Consider the following 14018-nt stretch of genomic DNA (forward strand, 5'->3'; position numbering starts at 1 on the left):
TGCTGAGCACAATGTGTTGACTTGAAATCTAACGTTACAACAGTGACCACTTTTCAGAAAATAATTCATTGGCTGTAAAGTACATTGGAACATACCATGGGCACAAAGATCGTTATAAAATTGAAAGCATTTTAATAATTGGTATCAAAAGAATTTCATCCTTCGGATAACAGCATATTCAACGCTTTATTATTAACTGAAACACCGCTGAAAGAGGCCATTTAGCCAATCATCTTTGCTCTGGCCCTCCGCAAATTGGTCAATACTTTCCACTTTGTTTTTAAAAGTTACTATTGAATTTGCTTTCACCACCATTTAGGATATATTCTATACCATAACAACTTGCACAGAAGAATTCTCCTCATTTGCCCTCCTATCTTTTTTCCCCCAATACCCTGAAGGTCACTTGATATAATTTCAAACAAATGCAGCTTATAACTCTTCCTGATTTAATCAAATCATCTTTTCTAGGCATCAGTGTTGAGCATCGAGGAGTCATTGAGCTATTCATGACCTGTAGGGGCTTTATTTTTCTGGTCCATTTCTCTTGTGTTTACTGGGATAATTGCATACAGATGGAACAGTTTGATGTATTATGCACGAGGCACACAAAGTGAAAACACAAGTCTTAGCCACAGGGAGACTCAGCAGGGTGGGATGGAAGCACTGGAATTTTGTTAGGAATCCAACCATCCTTCAAGGATGAACTATTCCTCTAATTAAAGAAATAGGGCACGGCAGCGTGTTTGATTCGATTGTGGAGACCTGAGATTCCAGTGAGCAGGCTGGACTGGCTTTGAGGCTGTGCAGGGTGGGAGATCAGGTGAAGGCAGAGGTTCAAGTGGATAACCTTTTGTTCATCACAGAGGTGGCACCTCCTACAGGGACTGTCAGGAATTACAACCACTATGACTCCCAAATAAATGATGTTCTGCTCATCTCCCAACATCAACTTTTACCAAAAATTAGATTTTACCTGGGGTTTTTTTTCAAGACGCAAAAACATTAGTAATAACGCCAATTTGAGACCCCTGCAGAAAATGAAAAAAATGGTCAAAAAGACATATGAAGCAAACACTGGAATGAGACTATAGACACAAAATGCTGGAGTAACTCAGCGGATCAGGTAGCATCTCTGAAGAAAAGGAATAGGTGACATTTCAGGTCGAGAGCTGCAGTTTCTGAAGGTACCTCATTCACTTAATAGTGTACATCTCCTAACACGGTGCTGTGATATTCAGAAAGCAACAACACAAACTTTGGCTGCCATGGAGAAGGTGGGAGGGAGGAAGGGGGTGCAAGGGAGAGGGAGACTTTTTCACATTTAATAAAAGGGACATGCAAGTCTCGGTCATTAAGGAATGTGCTCAGATAAATGTTTTACACACTGGATTTGGCGGAGTGGACAGTAGACATGCCAAGCTCACCATGACTGCCGGCTACAATAATCTTCACCATCTCCACGTGGCAGAGCAACATAAAGAGAAATGTTATGTCCATGGGAGATAAGTCACGGTAATCTGTGCACCACTGTCGTCGTACGGATGTCCTTGTTCTTTAAGTGAGATGCCGCTCATCGAGAAATGCAGAAATGTTGTAGACAGCCATTTAAATCATTGGAGCAAGAATTTGTTCATTCATAATTAATAACGCTGTAAAGCACGGCCTGGGGGATTTGGATGTGCCATCTTGGCCCCTACCTAATTATTGGTGAATTATGAAGGTGATAATGATTGAAGTGTAGAGAATATCAATTGAGACTCTGATTTTAGTTTATTTTAGTTTATTTTAGTTTTGCAGGCTTCTTAGAAGTAACATCTATGTAGATTCCTTTCTTTCTGATGAAGTTCTGTTACAGCTCATGCCAACAATGCTTTCTTCTGCTCAGCTGCAACATGTGGCTGTTGATGCTTTGCAATGCTGTGTACCTGGTAGTCTTCTTCCTCCTCCTGCTCCTCTTCTTCCCAATGTTCTGAGTCTACCACATGGACCCCACCGCAGAGCTCTGGATCTCTTTGTTGCTCTGTCTCTGACACCAGCTACTTCTGCAGTTAAAAGGTTGTAGAGCATGCAGTAATAACAACAGCGCCTCCCCATCTACATGGTCTGTGTTACGCCGCTCTCTCAGTTGAGTTGATCTTGAGGAGACAATAATGTTTTCCATGACTTTGCTGGTACTTGTGCATCTCTTGAGTTGCTGTGCTGGAGTGTGCACTAGTGTGAGCAGCCAGGGAAATAGAGGGGACCCTGGGTCCCGAAGAACAATGATAGACAAAAATGCTGGAGTGTCTCAGCGGGTCAGAGAGCATCTCTGGAGGAAAGGAATAGGTGACGTTTCAGGTTGAGACCCTTCTTCAAGGTCAGTTTATTGTCACATGTACCAATTAAAGTACAGTGAAATTCAGATTGCCATACAGCCATACCAATAAAGAACAACAAGACACACAAATAAATCCAGAATCTCAGTGGGGGAGCAGCGAGAGAGGATGATGCAGAACTCTCGTCGGAGAGAGGAGGTAGAACTTCTTCAAAGTAGGCCTACCTTGAGGAGATATCACAGTGGAGCAGATAAAATGTGTAGGAAGGAAGTGCAGATGTTGATACCGAAGATAAGACACAGAAATGCTGGAGTAACTCAGGGGGTCAGACAGCATCTCTGGAGAAAAGGAATAGGTGACTGACCCCAAAAGCAATGTTGGCTGGTGAAAACATTCAATGCAGACTGTCCCAACATGAAAGAACCATGCTTTTGGAAACAAATCATACATCTTTGGAAAAATCTTCTTGGGATCCAAAACAATCTTCTCATTAAGGAAGTGATTTTTTTTATTGATGAAAAGATCTGGATTCCAGATGGAAGCCCCTTTATTCCATGAGTGCAGCAATAGTTACCCTCATTGGTGGGAAACAACTAATGCTGGCACGGACATATTTCTTCCTCGCTAAAGTTAAAATGAAATGACTTTTAGTGAATAGAGTGAGTCGGCGATTTCTCTCGTGCAGCAGTGAATAAGACATTGGGAAACATGGCTGATTTCTGTTGTAGACATTTGGAAAGTTGCTGTGGAATGGGGGCCAACAGTCAAGGTGATCTTCAATGTGTTTTAACCTCCATAGAGAGCACGGTACATGAATGTGAGAAAGGCCCAGAAAATGTCACATTTCTCAGTGAATACAGCTCTGGAGAACCTGAGCATGCGAATGCACTGTTCGTCTGAGGTTTACTGATGATGTGGCGCCTCTGAAGACTCTTTAAGAGAAGATTCTTCACTAAACTTTGCTTCCTGCCCCAAATCCCTGACCCATTCCAACTGGACAGCTTTAGCCATAACAACCTCTCCAGTAATGGAGTGTTGACAGTCATGTCACAACTTGGGAACATATGGAATGAGCACTTCAGCTAATAAATGCTGGTTAAAAAAAAACTCCCTGTTATTTTAAGCACAGTCTTATTTATGGAAGCACCTGACCAGTCGGCAGTCACCTCTAAGGCTGCCTAGACTGGTTTAGTTATTAGTTTAGAGATACAGCGTGGAATCAGGCCCTTCAGCCCGCCGAGTCCATGCCAACCAGCGATCACGCATACACTAGTTCTATCCTACACACTAGGGACAATTTACAGAAGCCAATTAACCCACAAACCTGCATATCTTTGGGAGAAAATGGATCGTGTAGCTTCCATTTTTTTTGGCACTGATTGTGCGAAAGTTTGAGAGAAAACCGGAGCACCCAAAGAAAACCCACACGGTCACGGGAAGAACGTACAAACTCCATACAGACAGCACTCGGGGTCAGGATCGAATCTGGGTCTCTGGCGCTAGTTCTGCTGAGTTCTCCAAGAGGGTCATAGCTCGTACCTTTGAGCTTCAATTTACGTTGGTATGGGTGGAAATGGGTGCTGTGTACATAATGACATTGTTAAGTGTGCATTTGATGCCAGGGTAAGGTCCGGTATGGCTCACGGAAGAGCTTGATGCAATTTTGAGATTGGCATGATTTCACTTCAAAATAGATTGGGTGCAATCTATCCCAGGTAAAATCAAATTTTAGCACAATTAGTGCCTAAAAAAGTGGAAGCTACACAGTCCATTTTCGAAACTCCAGTTTTTATGTCATGTCCTTACCTCAGCAGAACACCCAAAGGCACTTCACAGGAGTCGTGTAAAGAAACATCACACTGAGCCATGTCAAATGTGTATAACATTGTGAGCGCTTTTGACAGAGTGAAAAATTCTTTCCTCCAAAGAGTTCAAAGAGTGATTCCGTTTTGCAACACATCACCTGATCGTGTTGGTCAAGGAGGGGGACTCTAGGAGCATCTCCAAGAACCAAGGGAGATGGAGATGAGAAGGTTCAGAATTTGGTACTTAGGCAGTTTTTGTGGTCACAAATGAAAAGAAAATAAAGCGTGCATTTGAGAGTAATGTGAATAGGGGAGTGGAGTTGAATAAATATTACAGTAACAACCAGGAATATTTATATTGTGGCGGTACTACACACTGGAGGTGTCTTATTAAAGATAAGACACAAAATGCTGGAGTAACTCAATGGAACAAGCAGCATCTCTGGAGAGAAGGAATGGGTGATGTTTCGGATCGAGACCCTTCTTCTGATGCTCCAGAGATGCTGCCCGTCTCGCTGAGTTACTCCAGCATTTTGCATCTATCTTCGGTTTAAACCAGCATCTGCAGTTCCTTCCTACACAGATGTCTTACTAAGTTGCATTACAGAACCACAGGACCTGACAAATAACAGGAGGGAAGAGCAACTTGCCACAAAAATACATCTAATCTAGAAACTTTTCTCTCAGCAAAAACACATTCCCCTTTAAATTATTAAACCAACCTTTTGTTTTTGATAAAGATCAAATTTCCAGCATTGTCTTAAAGTCTCCAGGAATTCAAGTTTGTCTCTGGAAATCTACTGCCAGGGCAAGTATCACAAAAGCATTTGAAACAAAAAGATATATCTTTTTCATATAAATGAAGCCCGTGATTAGGAATTCATGCAACCAGAGTTGGCAACTCTGATTAGGGAGTGAGTGAGTTCAAATCCTGGCCCTGTTGTCCTTTTGAACCCAATAGCCCAGGGGCTGAGCAGCAGTCAGCATGATTACTGAGAGCACGCCTTTGTTGCACAACACAAAGCTGAAAGGAGATAGCAGAAGAGGTGGGAGGCAGCAGGAGGTTGAGAAGGTGGCGAGACTGTGCACAAAAAATAACATGAGAAAAGTTTCATAGATTCCATCTAACTCAAGATTGATTGCCTTAAGGTCAAGTTGCCAACATTGACTGGAAACATTTCCACAGGTTTCCTGCCATGACTTTATGTCTCCTGGCTGGCCTGTCCAGCTTTGACTGTAAGGTGCTTTGGAAGTTCCTGAGTTTGTCAAAGGTGCTTTATAATTGCATGTCATCTTAAGCTTGACATTTACTGATACCTCTGAATCCACAGATAGGATATATTCAACCTAATGGAAATACTGAATTAAATTTCATACATGGTTCCAAGGTACACAACAATCCAACATCCAATAGCAAAATGCAAGTATATAATGATAAATATTATATTTAATTGTTAACAAAGAGCAGGAGATATGGTGCAGTTCAAACCCTTCACGATTCCCTCAGAGTCACACACCAACCAGACTGGAATAAACATTGTTCCCAGGCCAGAATCTTATTTCCTCCCTATCAATAGTGTAGGAGTCTCTTCATCATACCGACTACACTGTTTAAGGAGGGATATTATCACCACAGGATGAGCAATATTTGCCAGCCTTACCAGCACTGCCAACATCCAGTGAAGGACTTTTCTAAAATGATATTCAGAAATCAAATCATAGCGCTTTACAGATACACTGTGTGACATACTGACCACAGTGACTGAAGACCTCCACCCAATAATGAATGCCCATGGCCCTCACTGAAGGATATCAGGCCCTTGTTCCTGCAAATTCATGTTGAGTAGTAGATTTAAAAGTTGATCATTAGTTTTATAAACCAATTAAATTACACTCATTCTGACACACTTTCTAATTGGACAGTTTAAGGAGGACCATGGGTTCTCAAACTCAAGCAATATGGAGCTTGAGGTGGCTTAGCTGTTGGGGTCTGGTTTTGCAATGGATTGATGGATGCCTGACACTGTTTGTCATCTCATGTGGCGAACTTTGATTCATTTAATTCCTTCCTGCAGGAATCTGAGCTGTTCTGACTAGAAAAGAAGTCTCGTCAAACCAGAAGGAAGAGCTTGATAGTCTAGCTCAAAAGGAACTCTTGGATTAATTCGAAGAGAGACACAAAGTGCTGGAGTAACTCAGCGGCTCAGACAGCATCTCTGGAGAAAAGGATTAGGTGGCGTTTCGGGTCGAGACCCTTCATCAGATCTTGGATTAATTTAATTGTTTTAGGGTAACCAAAAAAAGTATCACTAATCTTCACTTCATTATGATTTCTTTTTAAACTTTGCCAGGCAATTAATTATGTGGCTAGAATGCAAGAGGATATCGTGATGTACAAGACTTGTGTAGCTCAGCTTGGAAGGAATGAAGAGCCTTTTCCGATATTCTTCATAAGTTTGCATATGGTTGATGCATTTTTCATCTCAAGAAAACCAGTATTAAATATATATATAAACCACTCTTACACTCAAATAACGCACTCTTCAAGTACCTACCACCCAATTACTTCAATGTTATAAGCCTTCGCTTGCTCAGACATCTGTAATAGTTAGAATGTGTAGGAAGGAACTGCAAATGCTGGTTTAAACCGAAGATAGACACAAAATGCTGGAGTAACTCAGCGGGACATGCAGCATCTCCAGAGATGCTGCCTGGCCCCTGAGATAATGTGTAATAGGTACAAAGCAGATTGCAACCTGTGACCCACTGGCAGAGTTTAGATATTCTATATGTAAGCTGCTCTTATCTCCTCATTGAATAAAACCGTAGGGATATGTGGAAGCAGATGAGGGATGTGAATGAGGAGAGGCACAAAGCTTATAGAATCATTACATTAAAGACATTTGTGTGACCTCTTCTAAAATTGGCCAATTTCAATCCCCATGCATGTCCCTGCCCCCTATTTTTAGTCATTCATTTCCTAACAGTGTAAAGTTGTTATGCAATGTTTACACTGTTCTAATGTGCAAACACCACAGTGACTTGAAATGGCAGATGTGACCTTTATATTTGAGAACCTTTAAATAGCATTTACATTGAACGGACTGATAGTTATCATTAAGAACACATTGAAAGCCAGATGTCTGCTCAATTACAGCTATTATATTATTGAGTGCCCTAACTATTTACCTTTCTGCAACACCACATCTACTACTCTGACTCATGTTCAAATGATCCCAAAACTGGAACTACTTACAGGTTTTCCCACTGCTCCCACATTTAATACTCGGACTTGATGCCCCGAATTAATTTTAATTTGCCTTGTGTTCTTTCCAGCACTTTTCACCCTTGTTGACGATTTCCACGAGGAATTTTACATTTCATTCTTAAACAGGAAAGCAGATGTGCTCATTGGCATTCATATATCATATAAGCACACCAATCCACATGCAAACTTTGGAAACATACACCTCATACATGCATTTAGAGCACATGGGCATGGCACTCTACAGGCACGCACGCCATGGACTTCTACAGATAATGTGAATACATTCACAGACACACCAAAAACAGCAAGTTATGTCCATGCACATGCACGCACGCACACACAAGCTCGCTTACATATAAACTAATAAGAACAAGCAAATGCTTGTTTCAGATGCAGATGCACTAGCAAAGGCCCAACCCCAACAAAACGTACAAAGATACAATGTGCTGGTGTAACTCAGCAGATCTTGCTAACCTGCTGAGTTACTCCAGCACTTTGTCTCTTTTTTTTTTTGCAAACCAGCACCTGCATTTCCTTGTTTCTACAAAAAAAAACAGGTGTACTTTCCAGTTTTCCAAGTACTGGGACTATTTGTTTTACATAAATCTATGCTCATCATAACACAATCTGAATTAATATTCCTTGGGATTTTTTAATCTCCCTTTCAGCTTGACCTTGTACTCATCTAATCCATACTTTGTCAGAGAAATACCTTCCATCCCATTCTCAAAGCTAGTTTATTCGGTTTTAGAAAGTTAATTTCTTACTTTCCTTATATCTGTGAAATGTGGTCTGCCATGATCTCTTTTCAATAGCAAATGGCATTTATGTAGCATCCTCAAGGTAGTGACAATATCTTAAGGCAGTAATGTCGAACAAATTGATGCCAAGCTACATAAGGAGATATTCGTTCAGGTGGCATAAAGCTTTGATCAAAGGGATATGTTTTAAGAAGTCATGTTCTGGAGGTGAATGAGGTTTGTGGAAGGGATCCAGGACCAAGCGTTTGGGAGGTAAGAAAATTGAGAATGCGTAAGAGGCTAGAATTGCATGGAGATCTTGGAGTGCTGGAGGAGGTTTCAGAAACAGGAAGGAAGAAAATAAGGGAAGAATAGGGCCATTGATAGGGCAGCAATGTACATCAACAGGCACATTATTAAGTATTGTATCCTCCATCATGGAGAGCAAGAGTTGATAAAGATATTGTACAGGACCATGAAAGCCAGTTCAGATGGTTCATTCAACAGTCCTTACCGTCTCTTTTTACACATTCCTTTTCCCTATATGCGGTAACCATAATGTGTGGTGCCTGTCTTGTTCTGAGCATGACTTTCTCTCCCCACTGAAGGTTTTCTTCAACCACATCCCGTAGAGTTCAGTGATAAAGTTTCATTGTCCTATTTTACAGGTGGCAATGCTGGTTGGATCTAATCTTGTAGGTTTTATCGTAAGACCTCTTACTACTAGCAAATCACCCACTCAAAATGTCCTCAGCCAACACTGGCAAATCTAGTTGGCAAATGTCAATGAATGCTGCCAAAATGTTCTAAGAAGGGACCCTTCTTCAGTCTGAAGAAGGGTCTCGACCCGAAACGTCACCCATTCCTTCTCTCCCGAGATGCTGCCTCACCTGCTGAGTTACTCCAGCATTTTGTGAATAAACAGGTTGATACATGTCTTTCAAAGTGATTGATACACAACAGAAGTCCTAAACAGCTAGGATGATTCTTAAGTCTGTGATGGTCCATTAATGTGACTATTGATATGCCATCTTAAAAAAAGGTTCACCGTGTCCACCCAGGATTGGCTACTCCTGAGAAAACATAAAATATTACATAAATCCACCATTAGAGTATGGAGCTCTCAGTTATAAATACTGGTCAATGTGGGCAAGGTTGCATTACACTGATTCCATTATCTTACCTGAAGAAGATAAAGTGACACCCACACCTGGTTGTATTCAAGCAATAGATCCATAAGGGGAAGCACTGTCCTGCAGCCCACAATGTGATAAGATTTCAGTTGACTCAGTCCGAGCTACAGGGAGAGGTTGAGCAGGCTGGGACTATTCCTTGGAGTGCAGGAGGATGAGGGGTGATCATAGAGAAGTGTATAAAAGCATGAGAGGAGTAGATTGGGTAGATGCTCAGAATAGGGGAAATCGTGGACCAGAGGGCATAGATTTACGATGAAGAGGAAAAGACTGATTAGGGACTGAGGGGTAACATTTTCACACAAAGGGTGATGGCTGCATGGAATGAGCTGCCAGAGGAGGTTGTTGAGGCAGGGACTATCCCGACGTTTAAGAAACAGTTAGAAACATAGAACAATAGGTGCAGGAGTAGGCCATTCTGCCCTTCGAGCCAGCACCGCCATTCAATATGATCATGGCTGAGCATCTAAAATCAGTACCCCGTTCCTGCTTTTTCCCCCATATCCCCTTGATAGTTAGACAGGTACAGGGGCAGGACTGGTTTGGAAAGATATGCGCCAAACACAGGCAGGTGGGACTAGTGTAGCTGTGAGATGTTGGCTGGTGTGGGCAGGTTGGGCCGAAGGGCCTGTTTCCACACTGTATCCCTTGTCCCCCTCATTAAAATCCAAAAAGATTCCTGCTAAACCGCTTGTTGCAAAATCCTGTGGTGATATTCCATAGTCTTGGATGACTTCCCTGAGAGTGTGCAACATGTATCAAAGATTTGTAGAAACTTCTTAAAAAGGGAGCCGAGGTAAACTTCACAGGAACTACAAAATGAAGGTGAACTTTCCTACAATGTCAGAATGGTTCAGTTGCAGGTTGAATGACAGTGAGGGTTTGTACATGTTGCCTTTCCAAGCTTACAAGTGGTCATGTTCCCACACTGCAGGACATATATATTTTAGAGATGAAACTAGTTAGTTCTTATCCCAAACAAGCAGAAAGTGGCTTAGGTTTTTCAGTGCAAAATATAATGTTGTGAATTCAACCATTCTTCATTAGAAAGAAAAAAGAAAATACTTACATTTGTTCAGGCCTTTCGTAGCCTCAGAATGTTGCAAATCACCTTACAGCCAATGAACTATGTTTCTCAGGTACAATCTCATTGCTAAACTGCACACACCAAGCACTGTGATGGCACCATGACCGCATTGAATGGCGGTGCTGGCTCGAAGGGCTGAATGGCCTACTCCTGCACCTATTGTCTATTGTCTATTGTCAGTCAGTATGTTTTAGGTGTATATTTGGTCAGGATGCCCAGGAAAACATGACAGCTCAACTTCAAAATGGTGCCATGGGATCTTCAGCCATGTTGCAGCAGGTTCCCCCATGGTTTCATCTCTCATCCAAAGGCAGCACCTCCAACTGTTTAGCACCTGAGTAGTGCTGCACGTCTCAGGAGAATCGGCGTCTCAATTGCCAAGAGTGTGACTTGAGCTTATAACAAAGATGAACAGACTGCCAACTGAGCTGCTGCCAACAATGGCATTGATGCACTTGTATTAATTTCACACAGAAAGAAGTAACTTAGTTTCTATCATGCGTTAAAAAACATCAGGTCATCCTGAAGCCTTCCAGCCAAAAGTACATGCTGGAAGTGCTTTGAGAAGAAGTGGCCATCTGTACTTACATTTAGCCGGCGTGGCAGCTAATATGTAAACAAGAAAGATAGACGAGGCCAATTGAGAGATGAGAGTTAGCCAGTACTCTTCCCACTTTAGCTTCAAACAGTGGTGGAGGATGGACTGACCTTCCACTCATGAAGTGAAGAATGGGCATTCAGACTCATCCTAAATTGCCATCGATGACCAAGCATCTGATACCTGACACAGGTGAGCTATGAACAACAAGAGAACATCCCTGCGGTTACTTAAAACAAGTGAATGGGGGAGAGAAGAGACAGTGACCACAGTTTTATCCCCAACTGCAAAAGCATATTGTCCCTTCTTGAGAACAAAACAGGGGTTTATCACCTGTTACTTAAAATCTTCTCACTGATTCAAGTTTTCCCTAATACTTTTGATTATTGCTACGCCCTTATTTCCATGTGGACTGTTCTAAAGCTCTTGCACAATTCAGCCATGCACACTCACAAACCAAGGTGATCATTTCTACTTTGGACGAAGGTGTAAAACAGGTGGATGTGAAGTCAATGGAAATGAAAACTGATGGGCATGCACCAGGCAGCTGGGCAATATCAACCAGTTTGCACTGTCACCCTCAGTTAAAATTGCCCTTTTAACTACACACACACATAAACAAAATCTCAATTTCTGCATGCGTACATACACATATACATTATTGGCCTTTGGCCACTCAAAGTATTCCTACATACACATGCATTCATCATTTTCATGCAAACACCATTTTGCCCCCTATTCCCTGAGTACACACCCCAAACCAGATCTTAGTTCAAGCATAGTTTTGGCTTGTTGGGGATTGTAGAAGTAAAGTTTTCTGCTATATTCCCTCACAAAGACAAATCCTCCGTTGTGCACGTTAGCCCTCATGAGCACACGCACACGCGCACACACACCTCTTCAAATACACCCGACAGTTGTCTCTTTACCTGACAGGTGTGTACAATATTCTCTGATTATGTCTACATGCATGGAAAGAAGACTGCAGCAGCATGAACAATGTTGTAACTCAGATAATGTTTTAAAATACGGACGATTATTTATTTCAGTAAAAGGCCCCACGGCTGACCTTTCCTCCTACTTCTACTCGGGCAGTGCAGCAGCCCACTTGGCCAACAGGATCAGTTTATCCACATTTAGTCAACATTTCCTGACATTTTTCCCACTTAACCCCCAAACTGCACTAAAGGTTGAAGCGACAGACACACCTCACCATGGGCAAATCATCACAAACAGTTTAATACATTTTTATCTCATCCATATTTACACTGCCTCAAAAGAGCAGCAATCTATGAAGCAGAATTTAATTAACATCGCTGACATTTTCATGGATTAATTATGATTTTACCAGCAAATTATTTTTATGTAGCACCTTTAACGCAACAAAATCCACCAAGCCACATCACAGAAGTGATATGAAACAACTGCACGATAGAAGGTAATTTTAGGATTGAGGAACAAACCTGGAATAATGAGTGAACTTTTAAGGAGGAGGGATGAAAGTCTGAGAGGTGGAGGAGTCAAGGTGGAGCGAGTCAATATTATAAATATGGAAGTGGGCAGATATGATGATGGAGCAGGCACATGACTGAACATTCATCTTGACAAGTACATTTAACATCTCCAAACTAATTTTTTTAATTGCATACCAATTTAAAGAAACATAATGAAAGGAGAAAGCATTCACTCCCTCAAATGTGCGCTTCAATTAGATCTTGGATAGCTATCTTAATTCCATTTACCCACCTTGGATGTGTAACCCTTTAATAACCCGACCAAACAACCAGACATCAATTGACTTCCAGAATCAACATCGTTTTCGGGGAAGAGTTGCATTTTTCCACAACGCTTCAATTTCAAAATGCGCAAGATTCTCAGGTACCCATCCCATTTCCCCTACTTTCTCTTGTGTAAGAACACGCTGACTCGCACACGTACAGGCAAATTAGTAGGATCAGTTGTGAACAATAAAAACATTTCATCAAACTTTATTTTGCCTTGAAAAATTCACGGCAGAACAGAAATTGCAGCTCCTCGAGATGTGCACACCTTTCCTTCCTTTTTTCTCTCTCTGTCTCTCTCTGTCTCTCTCTCTCTCTCTCTCTCTCTCTCTCTCTCTCTCTCTCTCTCTCTCTCTCTCTCTCTCTCTCTCTCCTCTCTCGCTCTCTTTCTCCACACACCCAGTCGCCCGCAGAGCCAAACTCACGTTCAAACAACAAATATCTTTGCAGCTGAGTTTCCGCACAGTTTCCGCCCAGACAACCGCGGAATCTGGGCAGAATTAAATATTCTGGCGCAAAAACGCCGTGAGATTTCTAGCTTGCGATGCACCCACAGACACTTTAGGACTACCTGCGATCTTCCACGCCCGCTTCAAAAGTATTTTTTGCTACAGTAATTATTCCCGCCCTCCTCCCGAGCTCCCGACCTACATGCTTAAGACAGTTTCTCTGAAGAACTCGTTGCCGCTGACAGATGCAAGGACCTTCTACGGTACAGATCACATTTTAATGCGGCAAAGCAGCAAGTCCTTCAGAAAAGACACAAACTAAGCTCTCATTTTCATTCCTAAATTTAAGATTGCATCAGCCGTCTATTTATCATAACAGTGTGGGGTGATCGCACGGCAGACCCTGATGTCTTTTCCTTCTATAACGTACAGGCAGACCCACATATACCATCAATGTATACAGGGCGCAAGCACACACATTCACACGCGCACACGCACACATTCTCAAATATATACAGACACACACACACACACAGACACTCACATATAGACACTCTCTCAGCACCCCCTCCAACCTCTCTCTTCGGACCACTGACAAGGATGGCACTTGAGAGTCGCAAGGGAGAAACGAAAAAGATGCGAGACAAAAGGGAGGACAGGGGCTTTGACTGCAGCAGCTCAACCCTGAGCCTCCCCTCCCACTGTGACACTTGCATTCCAGAGTGAGACTGCCCTCACAAGGCTGGACAAAGGCATTTATTACACAGATGAATTTGTTG

This window comes from Rhinoraja longicauda, chromosome 32 (assembly GCF_053455715.1).
Source record: "Rhinoraja longicauda isolate Sanriku21f chromosome 32, sRhiLon1.1, whole genome shotgun sequence".
Taxonomy (NCBI): Eukaryota; Metazoa; Chordata; class Chondrichthyes; order Rajiformes; family Arhynchobatidae; genus Rhinoraja; species Rhinoraja longicauda.